At 34.2% G+C, this 25533-nt stretch overlaps 1 pseudogene; it reads right to left on the bottom strand.

Moving 5' to 3' along the window:
- Positions 1–16369: 16369 nt before the first annotated feature.
- Positions 16370–25533, bottom strand: part of LOC149533538 (uncharacterized) — a 16758-nt pseudogene continuing 7594 nt past the window's right edge.

Here is a 25533-nt window from a genome sequence, read left to right as displayed (position 1 = left end):
TCAATGATTAGAAAATTGAAATATGTAGTGCACATAAGGCCTAATATTACATTATCAATTGGTATGGTGGAAAGATTCTCAATAAATCCTAAAGAAAATCACATGATGGAAATAAAAGAATCATGAGGTATCTAAAGGGTACTAAAGACTATGGATTATAGTACAAGAAAGGAGGAAATCCGGATTCGAAAGCCTTCATAGATGCTGATTGGGTAGAAAGTGTTGATGATAGGAACATAACCAGTGGTAGAGCATTCTTTCTTGGTAAAAGATTAGTGTCTTGGAAAGAAAGAAGTGGAATTCTATTTTTCAATCTCTAATAGAGGTAGAATATGTGGTAGCAATAGTTCATTGTTCCAATGTTATTTGGTTCAAGCAATTGTTGGCAGGTATGAAGATGGAAATCAAGGATTCAGTGGTTATCTTTTGTGATAACACTAGTGCAATTGATATATCAAAGAATCTAGTGATGCATACCAAAACCAAGCACATCGCTATAAAATATCATTTTCTAAGAGAATTGGTGCAAGATAAAGAGGTAGGATTGGAATATATGAATACTAAAGAATAATTTGTAGCCATATTCATGAAGCCATTACCTAAGGATGCATTTTTCTATTAGGAGTCATTCCTCTATTTGAATCTCACTAAATAAAGTTTAGGGATGCAACAACTAAAGCATGTTAAAGATTAGCCAGTTGATGCAGTATTGAAAAGGCATATTGCATATGAATTAATACATGAGGGAGAGTATACTATCATATCAAAAAAAAATTATAAAGATGGAGAACTTGTGAAAGATGTCAGAAAAAGGAGAACTTGGTTTGGTATTATAAAAGGAGAGTTTTCTATCAGAAGAAGATGTTGAAGATAGAGTTTTGCTAAAAGAGGGAGAAACTAAAGGCAAAGAGAGTTTGCACTAGTAGAGGGAGTTCTCATGGATGAGAATCATAATGAAACTAAGGATATGTTCCTTACTTTATTCTTGCTTTAAAATTTCATTGTATTAAGACATGTTGTGTTCCCATCAATGCCAAAGAGGGAGATTGTTGAAAACAATTGGTTAATTGTGTATTGTCTTTGATGTTACACAAAATATCATATCATTGCTAGTTAATATATGACGAGCTCATTTGGGTGATGAAGATAATTTCATGTGTCTATCAAGCATTCAAAAGCTTTCCTAGTTCAGAAGATAGTGTTTACCGAGTTCACTCAGGTGACAAAGAGAAGTTCACAAAAGATTGAGTGTTAATCAAGCTCACTCAATTAATGAAGGAAATATTGGATGGAACTAGTGTTAACCAAGATCACTTGGTTACCAAAGGAATGTTGTGAATATGCAATTTTAACCAAGTTCACTTTGTTGACATAGGAAAATCATTTATGAGTTTGTGTCTATTGAATAGGGTTGAGTAAGGAAGAATTTTCTTGTTTTGGCATATTGAGTTCAATGGATTGTTTGTTGGTTCTATCCAACTAAGGAGATTAATATTAATTCTTCTAAGTTGTATTCAATCCAACTTGAAAATGTGTAAGATATAGAGATAAGGTCAAGTTGAGGATTGAATGTGTACAAGTGAATAGAAGATTTGAATATTCTTAGAGAAAGCAAATTAGAAGGATAATTAGAATAACCTTGTGGACCTACAATGATACATTCAATAAAAAAGGATCAAGTATACAAGCTAGAACTAAGATCTTTAATCAAAAATTTAGTTTCCTAAAAAATTAAGTCATTTCATTATTACTCTCTAACCATTGTAGTAGTGATCTAAATCTCTTAATAGAGTTGGTTTAACTACTATATGTAAATCCTCTAACAAGGTGAAATTTCTAGATTTAAGTGTCTAAAGACCCCAAACAAGTATACTCCTAATAGGATGATTAAATCCTCTAACAAGGTCACACCTAATAGTTTGTTTTTTAGCCTTTAATAGGGCTGGCTTCTAACAGGGCTCACTTCAGAAGAGTGAAAATTAGTAACTAGTTCTAATTGGTGGTTCTTCCCCAATTAGGTTTCCATGTTAAATCTTGGTGTCACTTGTGTTCATGATATTTTTTTATGTATATGAAACTAAGTTAATAAAGGTTAATCACATAAAATATTACAAGATTTACATGTTAAGCATTTAATGAGTTACAACATTTTCTAGTGTAAACCGAGTGCTTGTATGTTTACCAAGCATCAATATTTTTAGTGAAGTTTATGTTCTATGTTGACATCTAAGGGATCTATGATTTATTTTTTGGTAACTGATTCACCCCTCCCCTCTCAATTATTCCTCTTATATTACCAACACATCCTATTAGTTTTATGGTTCACGATGAGATATACACATCTTACTGAGTGAGGTAGCCACTCCTCTCTCCCTCTTCTCTCTTTTTTCTACTGATGTCTCTCTTATTATGATCTTCGAGTTGAAAAAGACTTGAGTCCCTACAAGCTTAAGGATCTCTTTGTCCCTTTGATTTTAATAAGATTATCTTTTCATTATGATCTACTTTGCCAAGAGTTTGCATCGAGTCCATACTCTTGCTAAAGTGGGGGCTAAATGTATCATCTTAAAATGGAAGCAATTCTATGTTAAGAGAATTTAGCCCTCTGAATAAGTGTTTTAGCATCATTTCAAGCATCTTGAATGGGTCTTTGAATTGGATCTAGATTTTTTCCCTATTCTGCCTTCTTTACTACTTTCTTTCTACACTTTTCTAGCATTCTAGACTGAAACCTTGAGATTCTTGAATTTTGGGTCAAGGAAAACCTCAAGGTCAAGAAAGACCTTTTAGGTCAAGGTTCACCTCAACCCTGATGTAGGGCAAGCTCAATCTTGATGCTAGGTTTAAATTTCAAGTTTCCATGATTTTCAGATCTCGAGTTTCATAAATAATTGTTTTCTTGCTTCTACATTAGCTGTTTTGGTCTCCAAAATGGTAAAATCTTAAATTATATTTGATTTTGGTCCATTTCTAGGGGTTAAGGTTAATTAGGATTTAATGTCCCATGTCGGCCTTCTCTAGAAGTTTGTGCCCTAGATCTCTATAAAAGGAAGCTTTCTTCCCTCATTTTGACATCTACAATCTATCCATCTATCATGAAGTTGACACCCACAAGTTCTATGAAGTGAAGATCTACTACCCATCAAGAATTTAAGCATTCAAGCCTTCAAGTGTTCAATCATTCAGTTCATCAAGTAGGTCCATTGTTAGCCAGTGAACGATTCAAGCTCCATGGAGCCCTCTTGTTGAAGATTTCTCCATCCATATTCATCCAGGCCTCTTCCTATTCTAAGATCCATTAAATATTGGTGTTGAAGATCTAAGGAAATTGATTTGAGACATCCTACATACATTTCTATATTCATTTGGAGCATCCATACATATGGATTCAAGGATTTGAATCCTCCACAAGGATTTCAACATAAGCAAGGTGAATAGTTCCATTTACTTTGTTTATTCATATTGCAATTTCAATTACATTTCAAGGTTGATTCCAAACTAGGGTTTGACTAAGGAAAATCAACCATCCAAACAAAAAAACCATTTTTCTTGTAGGTAAAGGTGTAGAACAATGAATATTTGTGTAGATTTAAATACCCTTTTTGTTGAGCTTGTGGGATCTGCAAATAAAAAAAAATTCAGAGCAGTGTAGGTCAAGGTCAACATTTTGGTGCACAATTTTGCCTTGCTAACTAGGTCAAGGTCTACCTACCCTCAAAAAAGAAAAATATTTCTTGGTTTTGTAGAGCTTGTAGTTTCAGTTTAGGAGCACAAATATTGACAATTTTTGAGATTGTTTGATAAGTTTTTCAACTGATTCATTTTCAGAGGTCAGTACCTTTTTATTTCTTCATTTCAACATTAGTCATCTAGATTTACTTTACATATCATAATAATCTATATGTGTGTGTAAAATGTGGGTTTAGAGTTTCTTTCATGTGCATTATTCTAAACCGTATTCATCCATATTTTACCCTATATAGTTGGGAAAGCCTCAAGGCTAACACAAGGAATTCTTTTGAGGACTTTTTATAAAGGAAAGTATTTTCCTTATTTCTATGTATGTATGAATTATGAAAAGTGTTCAAGGAAGTGCAAACAAGAGCATAGTGTTTTGTAAATTTGAGTAAGCAATCCAAGGGATTATTGGATGTGGAGTTTTATGATCTGGTTTGAAGATCAGAAACATAAGAAGTTTGGTTGATAGGACAGAGGAAGAGGAAGGAGAAGTAAAATTCAATTCTATTACTCTGCAAGGAATAATATAGAGATCATTTGAATAGTGAGTTCATTGGTCTTTCCTGTGAAATTATTTGGGCAATGGGTCCATCTACCTTCCACAGCTTGTAACAGGGTTGGAATCTCCTAAAAGGGATTCAAAGTCTCTTAACAAGCACTGATATGTACTAAATGTTTTCATAGACTCCTAATAGTGTTCATCCTCTAACAAGTAATATTTATATTAGTACATCATCTTGTGGGCATCATCCCCATCAAAGTTTTCCTTCTGATTAAGGGTTTTCCTAGTTAACATATCTAGCATTATTGTGCATGAATATCTTGTTATTTTTTTTTATTATATTTCTCATATGTTTAAGATTTAATAAGTTTGATAATCATGATATTAGTTGGATAATTGATTCAAACCCCCCCCACACACACACACACTTTATATTAGTGGACTATATATTATAACAATCTGTATTAGAGATCTAGGTCCTTGACAAGAAAGCTTAACAACTTTGGGAGATCAATGGTGAGTCATTTCAAAATGGATAGTCCTAAGTTTAATGGGGTTAACTATGATAGATGGAAGGATAAGGTGAATAATTATCTCATGTGTATGGGTCCAAGTTATTGGCTATTGACAAAAGGTAGCAAAACAAATGTGGAAGAAGAAAATCTTGAACAATGCAGTGAAGCAAAAAAAGATTTATTTATATGTAATATGAGAGCCAAAGAAACCTTACTATTAGCTCTTCTAGAGAATTACTGTACAGTCAAGTAAAGTGACTACTAACATCTTATGAGATTTGGAAAGCTTTAGAATCTACTTTTGAAGGTAATACACATACAAAAAGGATAAGATGTCAGAATGTTGGATATGCTTGTTTGAAGATGCTAAAATGATAGAAGATGAATATGTAAGAAGTTATGCTGGCAGGATACTTGAGATTGTTGTAGGAATCAAATCATATGGTGAAACCAAAGAAGAAGATGAAGTTTTATGGAAGACCTTGAAAACCCTAACACCACCATTCTAGCAAGTGGCATAGATCATTGAACTTTTGATACCCTGTACTAAGAAGTTGACCATGGAAACTTTTCTTGGAAGATTAGAAGTAGAAAAAGCTGGTTTGAGATAGGCTAGGGAATTGATGACAGCTTTCAGTGCCTTAAGTGTTCATCCATGTCTATCTAGAAGTGCAAGCACTCATGGAGATTTTGCTAGCACTAGTAGAACTAGATCTAACAAAGATAGGAAGACTGAAGAAGGTATAGCCCTTATTTTAAGAAGAGAACTATATGGTAAGAATATCTTTAAGTGTTGGACTTGTAATGAATTTTTCCATTATGCATCTAAATATTCTAAAAGAGAGAAAAAGTATAAAGGAAAGTTTAAGCCTGGAGGACCTAGAAATTGTTTATATGTAAATGAAGATGAGGAATTTGAGGAAAGAGTTTAGAGTGAAAGTGATGATGAGCTAGTATTTTTATCCATTAAGGAAGATAATATTGACATAAAAATTAGAGAAGAGGAATCTCTAGTTTCATTAATTGAAAAGAATTGTGATTGGATAATAGATAGTGGATGTTTACATCACATGACTGGTGATATGAACAAGTTTGTTAGATATAGGAATCGTGATGGAGGTATTATTAGTGGTGGTAACAATGCATCCTATCACATAATAGGGATATGATCTATTACTCTCAATGGAAATACTAACACTAATGGTGTTTACTTTGTTGATGGTTTAAAGCATAACTTGTTGAGTGTTGGATAGTTGGTGGATAAAGGTTATTAGTTGCAATTCATTGAAAAGACTTGCATTATCAAAGACAAAGACGAAAATTTTATTTGAATAGGTACAAGATCTAGAGGTAATGTATTATAGTAGAATCCCATTGAGATGACATGTTTGGTTTCTAAAGTGGATAATAGTTGGTTATGGGATAGGAGATTTTGTCATATAGATTTTGATAATATTGTGAAGGTTAATATCACATTTACAGTTAGATATTTGCCTAATATTAAAAAGTCTACTAATTTTGTTTGCAAAGAATGCATCATGGCTAATAAGAAGAAAGTATCATTTCTCTACAAGAAGTTTACTACTATAGAGAAGCTAGAGATTGTTCACATAGATTTAAGTGGCCCTACTAGGACAAGAGGATTCTATGGAGAAAGGTATTTCATGATTTTGTTGATGATTTCAATAGAATGATGTGGGTAGCATTTTTTAAAGAGAAATCTAAAGAGTTTGAGAAGTTTAAGATATTTAAGAATAGAGTTGAAAATGAGTTTGGTGTTAAGATAAAATATTTAAGATCAAATAGAGGAGGACGGTTTACTTCTAGAGAATTCTCATTTCACAAGCCAAGTATTTGAAAGACTTATTGAATAGGTTTGGATTGGAAAATTGTAAGCCTATTGGTACACCAATGATAACTGGTCACAAGTTATTTAACAAGGATGAAACATGTATAGTTGAGTAGAAGAAGCACATATCCATGATTGGAGGTTTGTAATATCCGATTCACATAAGACTAGATATAGAAAATATAACTAGGATTGTACAACAAGATTTCAAGCTCATCCTAAGGAGTATCACTATGGAGCAATAAATGGGATATTAAGATACTTGAAAGGAAGATTTGATTGTGGGATATTGTATGAAAAATCAAGTGATTTCACTCTATGTGCCTAGACTGATGTGGATTGGGAAAGTAGTATGGATGAAAGAAAAAGCACCAATTGTGGAGGATTAGATTTTTTGAAGGAAGATTGGTTTCATGGATAAGAAAGAAATGAGATTGTATTTCATAAAGTACATCCGAGGCAGAGTATGTAGTAGTAGCAAATAATTGCAATCAAGTGATATGGATGAAGTAGATATTGAAGGATATAGGGATAGAATTTTTAGAACCTGTTATCATATATTTTGATAACACAAGTACAATAAGTATGTCTAAGAATCTTTTATTTCATTCTAAGACTAAGCATATATCTATTAAGTATCATGTTTTGAGAGAGAATGTAGTAGAAAAAGAGATTAGATTGGAGTATGCTAGTACTAAAGATCAGATTGTAGATATCTTTATGAAGCCTTTTCCTAAAGATATAATTGAGTACTTTAGAGGTATGCTTGGGGTTATGCCTCTACCTACTTTAGAGCAAATGATGTAGATATTGCATCAATCTAGTGGTATAGAGCACTATTGTTTGACTGACTGAATATTGATGCTTCCTATATGTGGAGTATTTGAGATGAGCAAAGTCATCTAGGATTCTTGGTAATTGCTCTTGAATACTATCTTGGACACTTGAGATGGTTGAAGACTTGGAACAAATCATTAAAATAATGAGATCTTTGAAATTGATGTCAATGGGGGAGATATGTACATGAAAAACATCTCTACTTTATTAGGGAGATTTAGAAAGATTCGTGTAAAAAAGAAGGAATATCTCTATGAGGGAGGTATAAATCATAAAGAACTATGATGTATGGGGGATAAGATGAATTTTTTAGTACATGAAAAACTCATGCTAGTCCTAAGAAGATGAAAAACAAAGCAGTATTCTAGAGGATTTCATATTTAATTGATGAAGAGGATTTGAAAAGATGAGAACAACAACAACAATAGAGTATTGTTTGGTATTCTTGGAATCTAGATGTTTTTCATCTATGTTTCCATCAAGGCCAAAGGGGGAGATTGTTAACATGAATTTTAATGGTATTCCTTTAGGGGAGTATCCTAAGCATTGGAGAGAATGAGGCTATATTGACATGTTGCATTCATGACTATGTTTGTCATTGATGTCAACATAGTACAATAATTCTATGATGATTGACAAAGTAGTAGACAAAGATCGTGGTTGTATGGATAGAGGTTTGATGATCAAGTGATGCATACTTAAGGATATGTTCCACAATGTGTCTGATGATGAGGTTAAGTTCATGTAACCTAAGTCAAAGACATACAGAAGTTATTAGTGATTTATAGAGAGTAGTGTAGAAACAAAGTACCTGAAAAGAAGTTTTTGATGATCATATTATATCTTGTTACAATGATACATAATCTAGAGATGTGAAGTTAGATAGTGATAGAGGATAGTCTAATGATGATGTTAGGGAGTGTGCAAAACCTTGAGTCACACATGTGAGAAGTTGTATAAATTGGGAGTCAATGGTGCTATATGGTTATGAAATAATTAATTGTCTTATTGTAGTCCTATTATAATTAATATGGAAAGCATCAAGGATGACTCAAGGAATTATTTTGATGACTTGGTATAAAGGAAATTATTTTCCTTGTTTGTAAGTATGTATGGAGTATGTGAAGTGTTCAAGGACGTGTGAACAAGAGCGAAGTTCTTGGTAAATGTGAGTAAGCAATCCTAGGGATTATTGTATGCAAAGTTTTTTGATTTGGTATTGAGATCAGAATGAGAAGATGTCTAGTTGATAGGATAGAGGAAGAGGAAGGAGAATTACAAATCAATTATGTAATTCTGCAAGGAATAATATAGAGATCATTTAAATAGTGAGTTAATTAGTCTTGCCTCTAAAGTTGTTTGGGCAGTGGGTCCATCTGCCTTCCACAAATCATAATAGGGTTGGAATCTCCTAATAGGGATTTGAAATGTCCCTTTACTGATTTTATATGATATTTCCAACCTTTAATCAGATCTTTAAGATCAAACAACTAATATCACAAAGATCCTCCAAATTTCTCAAGAAACCCCAAATTGGGTATGCCAGAAATTGTGCCAAAAGCTTCACAACTTCACCAATTATTAATAAATCTGAAAGTGGACATTTTTACAAAAATTTCAGCAGCATAAAAGCCTACAAAATGACATTTCCAGATCCATATAACCTTTACACAACAGTTCTCAAATGTAGGACAAAAACTATGCTCATCGGGCTCCCGAAATTAACACAAAAATGCCCGGAAACACCACACAACACTAATAAACTATCTCAGAAGTTTAATCACATCCCAATACATATATTTAGCTCTATTTTAACAGTTTAAAGTCTGAAATACAGCAGCAACCAAAACTGATATGAAATGCTCAACTGAAAACACCAAACTCATGCAAAAAACACACCCAAAAACCCACAAATCTACACTGTTCAGCACAAAGGCAAACTCTGTATGAGCATGCACATGGAATGGCTTCAAACTCCCATCTTAGCCTTCCTAGAAACCTACAAACTCCCGTTCTTGAGTCTCCCTAGAAACCTGCAAACTCCCGTTCTCGGGTCTCCTTCTCCACAGGTTTGGCAGCCTCTGAAGAATAACAAAGAATGAGCAAAAATCAAGTTCTCCCCATTAGCCCAAAATGCCTCCAAACCCCTTAAAAGAGGGCATAACTGTAACTCACGTCCAGGAGAGGTTAATGAAACATATTTTAATAATAATTTTTATTTATTAGTCCAACGGTTTCCAAAGATTAACCCCCTTTTTTCGAAACTTCACTTTCTTGGGCTTGCCTGCCTTAGCAAAGATTATTATTTTTTAATTATTTGAAAAGAGGACATGACAAGTCCTCCTCTTCCAAACATTTCTTTTCCTCAAGCAATGGTTGAACAATAAACCAATCAATCCACCTGGATCCCAAATGTAGTCATGAACTATACTACTACCAATTAACACAGGCTCCTACAATATCCTCTGCAATATGACCAAGAGGAATCCATAATCAAACTGACAATTATAGCTCAACCAAACTCCAAAATCACCACTACCACAATCAAAAACCCATGAGGCACAAACTCTTAGAACATCAGAACCCAAGCAAAGTGGACAAATCAAACTACCAACACAGTAAATACCATCAACGCATCCCACTGGCCTATGTGGAATGCACAATCCAACTCTGCAACAATGGTGAATGCTCTCAAATGAAACTGTACCAAATATGCAAAATCCACACAATGTACAACTCCTATAGTCAACACAACTTTTCAAATCACCGGCCACTATCTCATAACCATAACTACCATGCACCCCTGATGGTGGAAAGCCATCACAAGATAAATAGCAAGAATTGGAACCCAAACCAAATCTTCCTGCCATCAACTCCTCAACACAAGGATCAAATGCTAACTGATGTACATACCTTGCAATATAATGTTGATAAAAAAAACCAACCTTAGTCAAAAACTCACCATGAACAAGTGATACAACCCACTGTGACTGATCACCAGCTAAGTCAGCAGATGTCATAGCCAAAGGAGTAGAATCAATAACAACACCCGCTGAAGCATCACTCTGAAACTCCTGCTCTAAGTCATGTATTATCAAGCTGTCAACTGTAGAACCTATCGCCATGTCATGCCCATCACAACTCTCATCTTGAGGCATCAAATTGTCCCATAACTGATGATAAGCACTAGGAACCAAAGTACATCTCTGTATCATTATCTCATCAACATGGTCATCAAAGGTAAATTGATAAGCATACCTCACAGTGTAATGCCGATAGAATGCACCAATCTCAGTCAGTGGCTCAGACTATAATCCAGATGAAACTAACTGCAATTGATCATTAACCATGTTGGAACTAACTACTACCTCCGAAGATATCACCAAGGGAGTAGTGTTACTAGTAGGAACCATGCCAACTACCGATCTTTGATAAATCTCTAGTCTCTGTGCCATCAATACTAGAGGCCACCACCATGTCAGGCATACAACAATCTACTACAACACCCAACTCAACTGAACCTAACTCTAGTGGGAATGAACCTGATATTCCAATGTTAGTATCAAGAATGGATGCATCCCCATCTCCACTATCTCTGACAATCTTGGCCATGGACATCCTCGGATCACCAAACACCACTGCTTGTGACTGTATAGAATTAGGTGAAGACTGTAGTCGCTCTAACTCCATGGTCACCTTAGCCAAATGAAACTGTGACTCCTTGAAAGCCAACTGTGTACTCTCAAGAATCTCAGAAGTCACCACAAGCTGCTCAGTAAGCTCACTCACCTCATCTTCCTTGGCCAACAATGCATCATATGATGTACTGCCCCACTTCATAAGATAATCTCTGTCGGCTACCAACTGCATATAATCCTGTCTCAGAATCTGGATAGCCTCCTATAAAGAGTGAAACTCTATCAAGGAAAGATAACTACCTCCCTGCTCATCACTAGTAGGAGAACCCCATCCGTAAACTGCTAACAACTGACGAGCAGCATCGAAATGCTGGCAAGTGATAGCAATGTCTTGGTCACTAACTCTCAACTGATTAGACACATGATGGCACTGGCTTGACTGTCTCCTACAAACTTCCTCTGATGCACTATCTAAAGGAGTATCCTCAAAGTTACTAGTCTCTAGAGTATTACCATCCATATCCTGTGAATCAAATCTAAAACTCATATCAACATATGGAGTATCAAAAACATTAGCATTGCTGTCCAACTCCTCTATACCCAAGGAAACTAAGTCTTCAAAATTGCCCACTGCATCCTCTTGGATGTCATCAATGCCAATATGATCCTGGGACTCATCTATACACACTGCCAAATATGAAATATCATCAACACATTCTAGCAAGTATGGTCGACTGGATATATGAACAAAGCCCAACATCGGTGTATAAAAACTAATACCAACATTGGACAAGCTGCTAGCACAAGAAAAGACAACACTGTGCAATTTGCTAATCAAATCCATGATAGCACCCAAACAAACACTACTACCAAAAAGTGTTAAAGATCTCCTGTCAACTGAATCCCAAATGCCAATATAACAATCTTGAGTCCATATCTGTAAACTAGAATCAGCTGGTAACTCAAGCAAAATCCTCACTTGAGTAATATGACCAATACCAACTAACTCTAGATACCTATCATGATGAGATAATGAAGTCAAAATACTATCTTCACTCACCTTCAGCTGGCGGGATAAATCATGTGAAGTACTACTTGCCTCAACCTCATGTGATGAAGCATCTAACTGTGCCTGGTACTCTTTCTCAGTAAAGTCATGAATGCTCAATGTTTGCTCATCTCTACCAGGTATCTCACCATCTTGCACAACAACATCCTCATAATCATCATCTGAACCCACTACACTATAGTCACTACCTGTTGTAACTATACCATCCTGAATACCTGTGGCATCACCCTTTGACAACCTGTAAACAATTGTCTCAATTTGAGTATCAAGTTGACCGTTACTATCAATCTATGTAATATCCTTTCCCACCACCTCCTGTGGCAGAGTAGAATCTGAGACCTCTACCTGGCTATCAGCTAGTTTCTCAAACTCCTCATGCAAGTTCTTGGGAATTGTGTCATCTGTCCTATGAGAAAATCTGCCAAATAGAAATCCAGTCAACTTATCCACCTTAGCTGGGTCAAATAACATGTCATTCATTATACGGTGGTGCTCAACCAACTGTTTAGACATGTCATGGCTTATTTTCATAAGTTTATCTCGAATGTCTAAATAACCATCCTTTCTACTATTTTGACTCTGGCTATCAATTGTCCAAGATCGTTCCCTCTGAGACTCTGTACTATACCTGTCCATTCTGGATAAAGTAGAGTGTAACCCCAATAGGATATAACTTCTTCAAACACCAAGAACTAACATGCAAATGATTAGAAGTAGCATACAACTATAGATTTGGACATGCAACTGATTAGAAGCAACATGCAACCACCAAATTATGACATGCAAGATCTGGGTAGTTGTCAAAACTGACATGCAAGATCTGGGTAGTTGTCAAAACTGACATGCAAACTTCTACAACCACCAAATTCACCAAGAACTAACATGCAAATGATTATAAGTAGCATGAAACCATAGATTTGGACATGCAACTGATTAGAATCAACATGCAATCATAAATTATGACATGCAAGATTTGGGTAGTTCTCAAAACTGAAATGCAAGATCTGGGTAGTTGTCAAAACTGACCTGCAAACTTCTACAAACCCTCAGGCTGGCAAGATCATGGCTTTGATACCACTGAAATGTCCCTTTACTGATTTTATATGATATTTCCAACCTTTAATCAGATCTTTAAGATCAAACAACTAATATCACAAAGATCCTCCAAATTTCTCAAGAAACCCCAAATCGGGTATGCCAGAAATTGTGCCAAAAGCTTCACAGCTTCACCAATTATTAATAAATCTGAAAGTGGAAATTTTTACAAAAATTTAAGTAGCATAACAGCCTAAAAAATGACATTTCCAGATCCGTATAACCTTTACACAACAGTTCTCAAATGTAGGACAAAAACTATGCTCATCGGGCTCCCGAAATTAACACAAAAATGCCCGAAAACACCACACAAAACTAATAAACTATCTCAGAAGTTTAATCACGTCCCAATACATATATTTAGCTCTATTTTAACAGCTTAAAGTCTGAAATACAGCAGCAACCAAAACTGATATGAAATGCTCAACTGAAAACACCAAACTCATGCAAAAAACACACCCAAAAACCCACAAATCTACACTGTTCAACACAAAGGCAAACTCTGTATGAGCATGCACATGGAATGGCTTCAAACTCCCATCCTTAGCCTTCCTAGAAACCTACAAACTCCTGTTCTTGGGTCTCCCTGGACACCTGCAAACTCCCGTTCTCGGGTCTCCTTCTCCACAGGTTTGGCAGCCTCTGAAGAATAACAAAGAATGAGCAAAAATCAAGTTCTCCCCATTAGCCCAAAATGCCTCCAAACCCCTTAAAAGAGGGCATAACTGTAACTCACGTCCAAGAGAGGTTAATGAAACATATTTTAATAATAATTTTTATTTATTAGTCCAACGGTTTCCAAAGATTAACCCCCTTTTTCCGAAACTTCACTTTCTTGGGCCTGCCTGCCTTAGCAAAGATTATTATTTTTTAATTATTTGAAAAGGGGACATGACAGGATTCAAAGTCCCCTAATAGGGACTAATATATACTAAATGTTTTCATAGACCCCTACCAGGGTCCATCCTCTAAAAAGGAATATTTATATTAGTACATCATCTTGTGGGTACCATCCGCACCAAGTTTTTCCCTTTGATCAAGGGTTTTCCTAGTTAACATATCTAGTGTTACTGTACATGAGTATCTTGCTATGGTTTCTAATTATATTGATCATATGGTTAAGATTTAATAAGGTTGATAATTGTGATAATAGTTGGATAAGAAATTCACACCCACAATTATATTGGTGGACTATATATTCAAACAAGTTAGGGCATACATCAAACAAATTTTGGAGAAATGGAAAGTCGAATTTTAATGGTAAATGTTACAACTGTAACAAGCATGGACACAAAGAAAGTGATCTTACAAAGAAAACTAGGTTTGAAGGAAAATGCTTCACATGTAAAAAGCCAAGGTCATAAATTTTTAGAGTGCAAAACCAAGAAATTGAATCCTACTGAATAGCTTGCTAAAGCAATCTTTGGTTGGGATTATAACACATGGCACATATGTTGTCTATGTGGTGAGTATGAACACATTGGAGAAAACTATGTAAGGACTCACCTCATGAAAAGAAACCCTACCAAGAGATGTTATGTACATGTTAGAAAATTAGTAATTTAAGCAACAACTATATGAACAAAGCTATTATAGTAGATACTAGTTTTGAGAAAGGAAAGGCAAGGGTTTCTAAAATCAAAACTCAAATGAATCAACAATCACTAGTACATTTGAGACCATTTTTCGACCATTATTGGTCAAAATTTTGACCCAATTTTTGACCAAACTTCGACCAAGTTTGACCAACCCATTGGCCGGAAATTTTTCGGTCGAAAGTTTGACCAACCTGCTAGTTGGTCGAAATTTTGACCAATACATTGGTCGAAAAACTTCCATAGCTATGGTGCAAGTTCTGCCAGGAATTGGTCAAAAATTTGACCAATGAAGGTAGAAATTTTGACCAATGAAGTTAGAAAATCTTGACCAATAAAGGTAGAAATTTCAACCAATGAAGGTCAAAAATTTTGACCAATGAAGGTAGAAATGTTGACCAATGAAGGTAGAAATCTACCAACGCGTGGGTGTAAAATTTTTTTAGGCATTCTATAAAACAATTCACATGCCTTGCATATGATATGACATTTTGCATGCATCTTGCACTCTCTCATCTGGCTGATGATGGATTATGGAGAGTGGTCTGAAAAGATGATGCTAAAAAACACACACAATCAAATCCAAAATGAAATTGCATTACAAATGGATTGTGGAAATCTGATATTGTTAATTTTGCATGCATGTCTACCAAGACAATCGCAACTTAAACATCCTAGTAGACATACATGCAAAATTAACAATATCAGATTTCCACAATCCATTTGTAATGCAATTTTGTTTTGGATTTGATTGTGTGTGTTTTTTAGCATCATCATTTCAGACCACTCTCTGTAATCCATCATCAGCTGGATGAGAGAGTGCAGGATGCATGCAAAATGTTAAATCATAAGCAAGGCATGCGAACTGTTTTATAGAATGCCTAAAAATTATCAACAGTAACCATTCTTTCCTACTCTTATTAGAAATAGTTCCATCAAGATAGCTCAAGTCCATACTAAATGTCTTAATGATTGAGTTTCTATATATAGTTATCTTATTTTAGTGCACCAAAATGGGTTTTATCCCCTCACACAAGTATACAATCTATTAAAATATCCTAGATTTGTAATTATAAAGCTTTGCTTCAAACAAAATGCCACAATAAAATTGTGAACTAGAGAATAGTGCAAGGCCACACAGGCAATTACTTTCCACAAATACTATGATAAGAAAAGATAATGCTCCCACACTACTTGAGATTTGAAACAAAACAAGCTTCAGCAATACATTGCAATATATATATGGATCTTTTGGCACTGTTACTAAAATCATTTACCTTCTAGGTAAGAACATAAGTTTGTTTCAATATACAAATCTTCAAAAGGAATTTCATATTAGAAAATAAAAGTAACAAAAAATAAATTAAATTGTAGTGCACTAGGAATAATATAGCACATAATGAGTACTAAACCTCAATTGAACAATTGACTATACAATGGCTTCAATAAAACTGATGCTACACCTAAACCATCACTTGTAGCAAGCTACTTGAAGATATTAGTACAAACCATCCCAGATAGCAACCTCTAATTTTTAAAAACTTTCACTTTTACTAGGTGAAGCTTTACTTTTTGCCTTGGCAAAGTCAACCAGGTCTTCAAACAGCTTATCTTCAGGTTTAACTTGTTTGTTGGAAGTTAAAGATTGTTGTGGATATGCATCATTGTAAGTTCCATCATGAATGGAGATGTTTTGTGTCCTTGATATCAACTCATCATGTGTTGATTCACTGTAACCATGTGTAGACTGGCCAGAACCCAAAGCTTGTTGCTGTTGAAAAAACTGTTGCCTCTGATTGTACTTTGCTGGAGGAGGGGGAATCATTGCTATAACATTGCTATCATATTTGGGAGGTCCTTGCAGATTATCTACACCTTGTGATGTATTTTGTGATTGCTCCACTTCCCAAGGAGCAAGAGGAAGGCTTTCAGAAGTCTTTTGTGTTGATGCCTTTGAATTCTATGATTGTGGCCCATATAACGGAACTGATTGTTGTGGACTAACAGACTGCCTTGCTGGATTTGACCATTGCAAACCCTAGCTAGATTTGTCAAAATATGACTCTGGGCCATGGTGTGGAAACTTCTGGTATTCATTCTATTGTGTTGATGACATCCCTGAAGAGTAACCTCCATTTTGATATGGAGAATTTGATTGTGAATTCAAAGGATATGGCAAAGTTTGCTAAGAAAGAGATACTGGTGGTGAATGTGTGTATTTCTCATTGACTATGCTAGCTATTGGTGGAATTGCAATAGTTGGTGACTCATAAGCATCACCACTTAGGAAATCCATTGTCTGCTTAGTTTGTTGGCCGTGAGTATCAATATTTTAAAGTCCTAGTGGTGGGGGTATCAATGGGAGTTGACCTATTTACTGATTCTTTTCAGTGTTATCAACTCTTTGATGAGCTTGTGCACTGGATCTTGACCTAAAATGCATAAAATATTGTTACTTCTCTTTTGATTTTTCTCTATAGAAGCCTATCAAATCATAGTACAAAAGAAAAGTTTGCTACACATTTGAACTATAAATACAAAAGAAAGATGCTGGAAAATATTGACTATGGGGGTGATAAATTTAGAATTTTAAATGCTAGAAGATATTCAGATACCTTGTGTTGGTGATACTTCTCCCTTACTACAGTCAATGCACACCCTTTTCTATTTAGTTGTAAATTATGCAATGCATGAATACAATCCTTCATCTCTGATACTTTATAGCCTGTATAATGTTCTAGTGTAGGATTTTGAAGATCGAGGACAATAAAATCCTATTCAAATTTTAGTACAGACAAGACCAAACAAAAAAATGACTCGATGGAATTTACATTACCTAGGGGCAAGTTCCAAGATCAAGAGTCATCCTTACCACAAATACAGCTGATGCAGCTATCATTGATGAAACATAATGGAGAAAGTCATACTCAACAAGGGTGAGTTCAACAAGATAATTGCCCATGAATTCCAAATGTAGAGATGGAACCTGAATGAAAAAAATTATAAAGGTAAGAATAAAATACTTTTATATATTAAATAATTTTATCTCCCACATTACCTAAGAAAGCTCTTAGTTGTTGGTGTTGTCAGATCATATCGCAAGTAAGTTAGGACATCAATCTCCATTTCTAACACCTATTAGTATTAAGATAAGGATAATTCTCATTTTAAGAATACCGTCCAAGAGAGATGTGACAAATCATCTTGCAATACAAAAGGAAAATTATACCTCCTCCCTTGTGTAAGTATTATCTATAATGTAACAAAATTCTTCCACATGTGGAGGAAAAATTTCTTCGTACTTCCTGAAAGTGACATCAAAGCAGTAGTTAAAAATTGACCAAAGAAAAGAAAAGAAAAGAAAATGTTACAATAGGCAAGAAGTACACACAAGGAAACAAGCATGCAAGTAAAGTGTATTTGGCACAAGCTTATACTCCTCAGCAACTTGTTACAACAATCTAATTTTGAATTGATTATACAAAATTAATTGCACAACTACAATAGGGAAAAATAAATATACAGATAGCATGAAGAAATGCAATAAGCAACAAACCTCAACAAGCCAATCAACAAATATGCCCCTCATATTTGCATTGATCTCTTGTTGAATTGTTTCAATGTAACAAGGTAATGCTCGCCATTTTAGCTGAAAAAGTAATTGATGACTGTAAGTATTAATCAAAAGAAGCTTCAAGAAAATGTCATAAATTTAGTCTAGCTTGACACATGAAAACCGGTAACTTTTTTGCTTCAAGTACCTATATTACTTCATTTAAGCTTAGAACATTAACAAAAATATGCAATTTTTAGTGAAGATATTTATCAACTAAATCTATATCTACCACACCACATAAAAAAAAAAGTAATTCATAGCTTCCTCTGTAGAACATTGCAAATCCATCCAAGGATCTACAGCTATATGCCTAGAACATTGCAAATCCATCCAAGGAGCTAATCAAGAGTAACTCCATTTCCAGATGACAACTTGACTATTAATTTCCATTCTGAGTTGCATGTTATTTCATAAGAGAGTAAAACTAAATTACTTGATTAGGTAGTTGTAAATAACTGGTATAACAATGCCTTACAGATTTTATGTAACTGTTCTGTAATTTTACTGCTAGCTAGTTAAAATCTTGTCTTCTATAGGATGAAACTTGTTGTTTAAGGTGGTCAACAATGACTTCACTCACAAATAATTATCGAAAAATTATTATCGGCATCTTAAATCCTAGTTTGATTATGAATAATATTTTGGAAGAGGTTAAATGCAGTTCTACATAAGAGGAGAACTTACTCACTATTTGGCGAGATGAAATGACAAATCAACCTGAGATTACAGTTCTAAAATATCATATGATTTTATTCTAATAACCATGTAGTAAGAAAACTTTGAAACCTTTTCTTAGTGAAAGGTAAAATATCCATGTCATTTTTACATATATATACTTAAATGAGCATAGAAGAACCAGCATACAATATAAAATTGAAATACTAGGATGTCACCTGAACACAAGTAATAGAAACTGTATCAAGAATTGTACTTTTTGTGTACTAGTTTGATTGTAGTCTTATATGCCTTGGTTCAATATCAATTGAATTTTTTTCCCAAAATGTGTACACTGACAGATCTGTCAGCTCAGAAAAAGAATTGCTAGATCAATATATTATCTACACATTTGTAAAGATTACCAACCTGACAAAGAACACAAAAATAATTACTCAACTATTCTAACTTATGAGTGTATATATTATCACCTCCCATCTTGTTATAGTGTCAAGTGGGTAGATTCTCAATGTTTTGAAGGTATTGGGGTCCAACATCCGAAGTCCATCCAAACCAATCTGTAGAAAGACATAATTCAGATAAGCCTTTGTAATCAATATGACTAAAGAAAGGATACAAAATATATATGGATTACTCAAGTAAACTCTAAACTACAATTCCACATTACAACAACTATAGGAAATAGGGTATTTCACTGATCACAAATTTTCCAGAAGCCACAAATGATATGCAAAACAATTGTGAGGAGAATAAGGAAGAGGCGAAGGATATTTTTGTCCTTGTTGTGGGAAGAAGTATGAGTGTATGTATGAGCACCCACAATAAATTCTTGTGTACATATGTGATGAAGAAAGTGAGGCTGAATGGATTTGCAGTGCTACCAATTGTTGAGATAGCAGAATGTGCAACTATGACAAGTATTGCAGAAAGGGTAGAGAGGAGGTTTGTAACATCTGAAGCATCAAAAAAGACATGGTCACTTGGGCATGTCCAGGGGCTATTTAGAGGAAGAAGAGATTCTTGCCATATGTTCTCAATGGACTCTAGCAACCACCATGCATGGTACAGGGCACCCTAGCAAGAGCATGAGAGGAGAGTCATTTAGACTCATGAAGATCAAAGTGATCTTGAAAGATTAAGAGTTAAATGTAATCGGATCTATGATCCATCTTTGTATTTGATGTTTCGATGTAATGAAGCCTAAAACTATGAAGGTAATGTAATAGAGGTAAATGGTATTGAAAGATTAAAATGCACCTAAAGGGTTATTAAGGGTCATTTTGTTGATCCTAGCCTAGTTATGGGATTTAAAGACCTATATGGTATTGGACCAATGTGATATGGTCTCTAAAAGCCATTAAATATTGTAAAAGCACTAAAAGTGCTCAAAAGTTGTACTTTGCCATGTTGGCAATTTTGGTCTAGTAAGTTTTGTAAGGGGTTTAGGTGTCTTTGGAAGGGTTAGTGAAGTTATAAAACCTTTGAAAAGGTTAGTGAAATGTATTAAAGGCATATATGATTGTAAGCTGTCAAAGTTGACACTTTGTGTCAACTTAGACAACAAATTTCAGTTTATAACTAACTGGTATCAGTCAGATAATTGACTATTACAATTAGATAGCAGTGATTATTGGCCTTGTTTGGATATTTAGTGGAAGGTGGTCAAGTTTAAGAGGCAATGGAGAGTTGGTGTTTAGAATAATAAGACATGTAATAGATTCTAGAAGCAATAAAAATAAGTTTTTTCTCTATTAACTAGCCACTGTTCCTCAGGTACAGTCATAACCAATACCTCTAAAATGATAGTTGAGTTTGGCTCTCAATTGATCATGATGTAGGAATCTTAACTAAGTTGTGTACTATTCTTTTCACACATTTTCTTCCTTATTTCATAGTTTTTAGGTTCAAATAACCAGGCTGGTATTTGTAAGACAGTTATTGGGGAAAATGATTGAAGACCTCAAAATATGAAAATAGGGAGACCTACAACCACTAAATTCAATTTTATTTGAAAATTAACGACTTGTAAAATTTAAACAAAATATAAGATAGATGAAAATGATAGATCTATATAATAAACATGATTTCAACTCAAGTTTTTGAACTATTTAAATTTTAATCTATTTAATAAAATAATTTAGAATACCTTTCGCAACAAAGAGATATTAAAGAGTTTCGTATAGAAGAGCTATAAAATCAATTTCATTATATTCGAGAACACATTTGTTTCATACAATTTAGTTTTTATATTCAAAGAAGATATGAACATTTATTTACATCTTTAAGTAACTGTTCAAGAAAACAACCACCTGTGGACACTCAATTTTGAGTTACAGGAGATTCGACAATTCGAACAGCACTAAAAAAAAGTCATTATATTATGAATTACATTTTAAGAATGTGTCTACAACACTTACCAATTGCCTTCTTACTGTAAGAAAAATAACTGCTAGAAGAAAAATTATAGCAGGGCAAAAAGAAAAGTTACATTGCGTGAACAAATTGGAGCAGCTGGAGCGAACTATTGAGGGAAAGACGAGCAGTCGCAAATGTGTCGGCCAATTACCATTACAAATCCAATGTAATCCTTGTAATGTTGGAAACAATAACAGCTTTGGGAGAGATTCATGGAAGAAACACTGCCAATAGCTAGACTTGATCGATTGTAAACAAGAAGTTGAACCAACATTAATTTTAAGCACAACTGCAAAAGATTTAAGACAACAATGTAGCTCCAAAACATTGGCTTTCCACATTAACTTCAACATTGTGCCCATGCCTATCTTGGGAAAAAGTGAATCATTCAATTACATGAGAAGATTCTATAAATAAAAACTGTTGAGTAAACAATCATAACCAAGACATCTTACCAAAACAAAAAAATCACTGAAAATTCAATCTAAAACATTCAAATTTTCCATGTTAGAAAGTAAGCCTAAGTCTAATGACTTGAAGCTGACAGCCTTTTAACAATTCAAAAAAAGTCCTAAGAAGAACACCCATCCCTTTGCAACAAAGCAATTATCACATCCTTTCAAAAGAAAACAGATACAATTTTCACCATTTCTTAAGTCTCGATGAAATTTGTAGTCACAACTGATCTTCTCAATGTACTCATGTGTCCTTTCTAAATATTAATCTACATCTTACCTTTCCATTTCAAATGTTGCACCATTAATTCTTCACACATCTAAATTATTTTATACCCATCAACGACTATTAATTGCATTTGAGCTTCAGATCATTGTCATCTAGTAAACATTTATTTGACATCACAGAAGTGTAAAGATAATTTAAAGCTGTTACTTCTTGATCCTTGACTCTTTTCATTCATTCAATGTTGTTAGTAGTTGAAGTGTACTTACATTATGTTTTATCCAATCTGCAGCAGAAAATAGACATCAATCTATTTTCTCCCTTTAGTGAATCCTCCATCCCGATGCTTGAGATAGCATATTGAACTTTCATTGTCAAACCAAGTCCAAAATAAGCATGTTTTACCCCAGAGAAGAAAGGACAAAAGATATACTGAAACCTTTAATTCATTGAAAAAAGAAAAGGAACATGAAACTTACAATATCATGAATCCAAAAACCTATAATATCCCATTTCAAAACAAGTGAATATTTCGATGTTGACAGTAGCAAAAAGTTGATTAAAGATGTGATATCCATGGAAGTCTCTTCAAACCACTTGCATGCTCTTTCCAATTGTATGAAAAGGTAATGGCCTACATTATTCAATCAACTGAATGGAATTTTTACTTCAAAGGTTCAGAGGGTGCGTTTGGATATCACTCTCTATTCAGATTCCCCAACAATTAGCCTTCATATTGAATCACTTCTGTTTTGCACCTGCATAAGAACAATGTTGAGAATTAATTATATATTTTCTAAGAAAAGATCACAAACATGTGTTTTTAAAGTACTACAGCTTTAGACTTTCAAATGAATGAATGAATGAATTTGCAAGACTAAAGCAACTTATGGGACACACAAGTTAGCACACACTACAGAAGGGAGAAAGAGAACTTAAGCTGGTTGTGACCTTTGTAACCTCTTGATTAATGTCTCTTCACTGGTGGATTTTAATAATAAAAAATTAAAAATCACAAACTATCTATAAATTTGGATGTCTCTCCAGATAAAATATCATGTCAACTAATATTTGCATATTAAGTGGCCTCATCACCCAAATGAAAAGTAGAATATGAAACCTCATTCAAACTACAATAGATCACTGAAATAATATGATTGAAAAATGTCTTATAGAATCTTTGAAGAACTTACATCAATGCAATGGAGAGTTGAACCTACAATTGCACTATTGCTTACATGGTGGTCATCATCAAACTTCTGTTCATGGTGGTCATCATTAGACTTCTATATCATCAAGCCCACAAAGAGTTGCAAATGGTTACAGAATCGTTGATGCTTGCATTGTCATCATCATTAGAACTCTATTATAGTCAAAATTCACAAAGGGTTAGCAAATGATGAGATTAAGTTATTTTTAAGAAAATTATAATCTTTGAAGAACTTACATCAAGACTTCTAGTAGTATTGTTGCTTACACCGCCATTACCATGATACTTTTGTTAAGTCAAGTCCACAAAGGGTTAGCAAATGTCAGATTAAGTTACTCTTAAGAGAATTAGAATATTTGAACAACTTACATGAAGACCTCTATTAACATCATGGTTGACATGGTCATCATCATTAAGCTCATGTTTTAATCAAATCCATAAAGGATTAGAAAATGGTCAGATTAAGTTATTTCTAAGAAAATTAGAATCTTTGAAGAACTTACATCAAGACAATGGAAAGCTGAACTTCCAGTAATATTGTTTCTTATATGTTCATCATCATGAGGTTCCTATTAAAAGTCCTCAAAGGTTAGCAGATAATCAAAAAGGAGAAAAACAAACATATTAGTTGTAACAATAGCATAACCTTTAAATCTTACTTTTTATTTGAACAAGACATTACAGACCTTTCAAGATTCTTACTTTTCTAATAAATTAGCATAGTCCATTATCAACCCAACATATCTTTGATAAACTCATTCAAAAATGGAAATTAGTAGATGTTTAGATTAAGTTATTCTTAATAAAATTAGAATCGTTGAACTTACAACAAGATGATAGAGCTTCAAAATAAAAATCAACTCCATTACTTCATGGCAAGTGGATCTCTTAGTTGAATTGCTTGCTTTTGCAATGTTTGTATATGAGCAATACTCAGCTTCCAGCTAGACCTCTACCTGTTGGAATGACAACATCTATCAAGCATTGCACTAGATCTCTCAAATCAATGTCTTTGCTAGAAAGGCCATGCTGTATTTTTTCATCCAGTGATTCAGTGAATGCTTTTTCATTATCTAACTCAACAATTTCTCAATCACAATCTCCAACCTCAATAGATGAAGAAGCATTTGAAATAGATAGTAAAATAGTGTATATAGGGAAAACTTGTTCACTTCTTGAAAATCTGTAGTTGCATTATTTTTCTCCACGGGAAAGGAATTCAAAGCCGTGTGATTGAATAAATTGTCAAAGGCCTGGCCTGTATCTAACTTCTTTGATATTTTCTTCATCCAGCAACTCAAAAATCTTAAATTTTTTGATTGTCCGCAACTATCCTTAAAATACTATCCTCCAATTTTCTGGCCAAAATTACATCACAGGTTGTTTTATTTGAACCCCTAGCAATTTCTGAATACAAGGATTCCCAAGTATTACATTGAAGGTCAAGACCCATCTTTGAGGACTTATGTTCTGTACTATTTTTGTTATTAATTGGCTCTGGGGGAACATACTCTTTTGGCATATCAAAACACAAACTAGCTGATGCTTGTTCCCACTCACAGGGAAAGGATTTATTAGAAACCAAATTAACTTCCATCTCACTTCTTTCACAAGCATTAGATGACTTATCATTAACTTGTCCTTTGAGGTTAGGTTCCACTAGTTCAGTTTCAAAGGTTGTAGTGCAAACTAGTTTATAGCAACCTCCTCCAAAGCTAATGTCCTTCGGTGGTATGTTAGATGTAAATGAAAATTTACTTCCCAAAACATGAAGAAGAGTCATGCACATAGTCAAAGGCTCAAGAAAAACATCAAAAGAATGCTTATTTTTTTCAAAAATGTTAACCAATGCCACGAAGTTCTTGCATGCAAGAAACACCAAAAGTAGCTGCCAAGCAGGCTTTCCACACCTGAATTCCCCACTTTTTTGTTGTAATCTCATAAACATTTCATCACCAAGTAAGTCACTATCCATTTTTTCCTTGACAACATTTCCTATAGGTTCATTTTGTTCATGATTATGATCTATTTTATATTTCTTCTTACTAGAAATCCCAGAAAGCAAAACACAACTAGAAATGATATTTCTCAAATTTGG

The sequence above is a fragment of the Cupressus sempervirens genome, chromosome 10 (assembly GCF_028749045.1).
Source record: "Cupressus sempervirens isolate cs-2001-9-10 chromosome 10, ASM2874904v1, whole genome shotgun sequence".
Lineage (NCBI taxonomy): Eukaryota > Viridiplantae > Streptophyta > Pinopsida > Cupressales > Cupressaceae > Cupressus > Cupressus sempervirens.
This window is presented reverse-complemented; position numbering and strand designations above follow the sequence as displayed.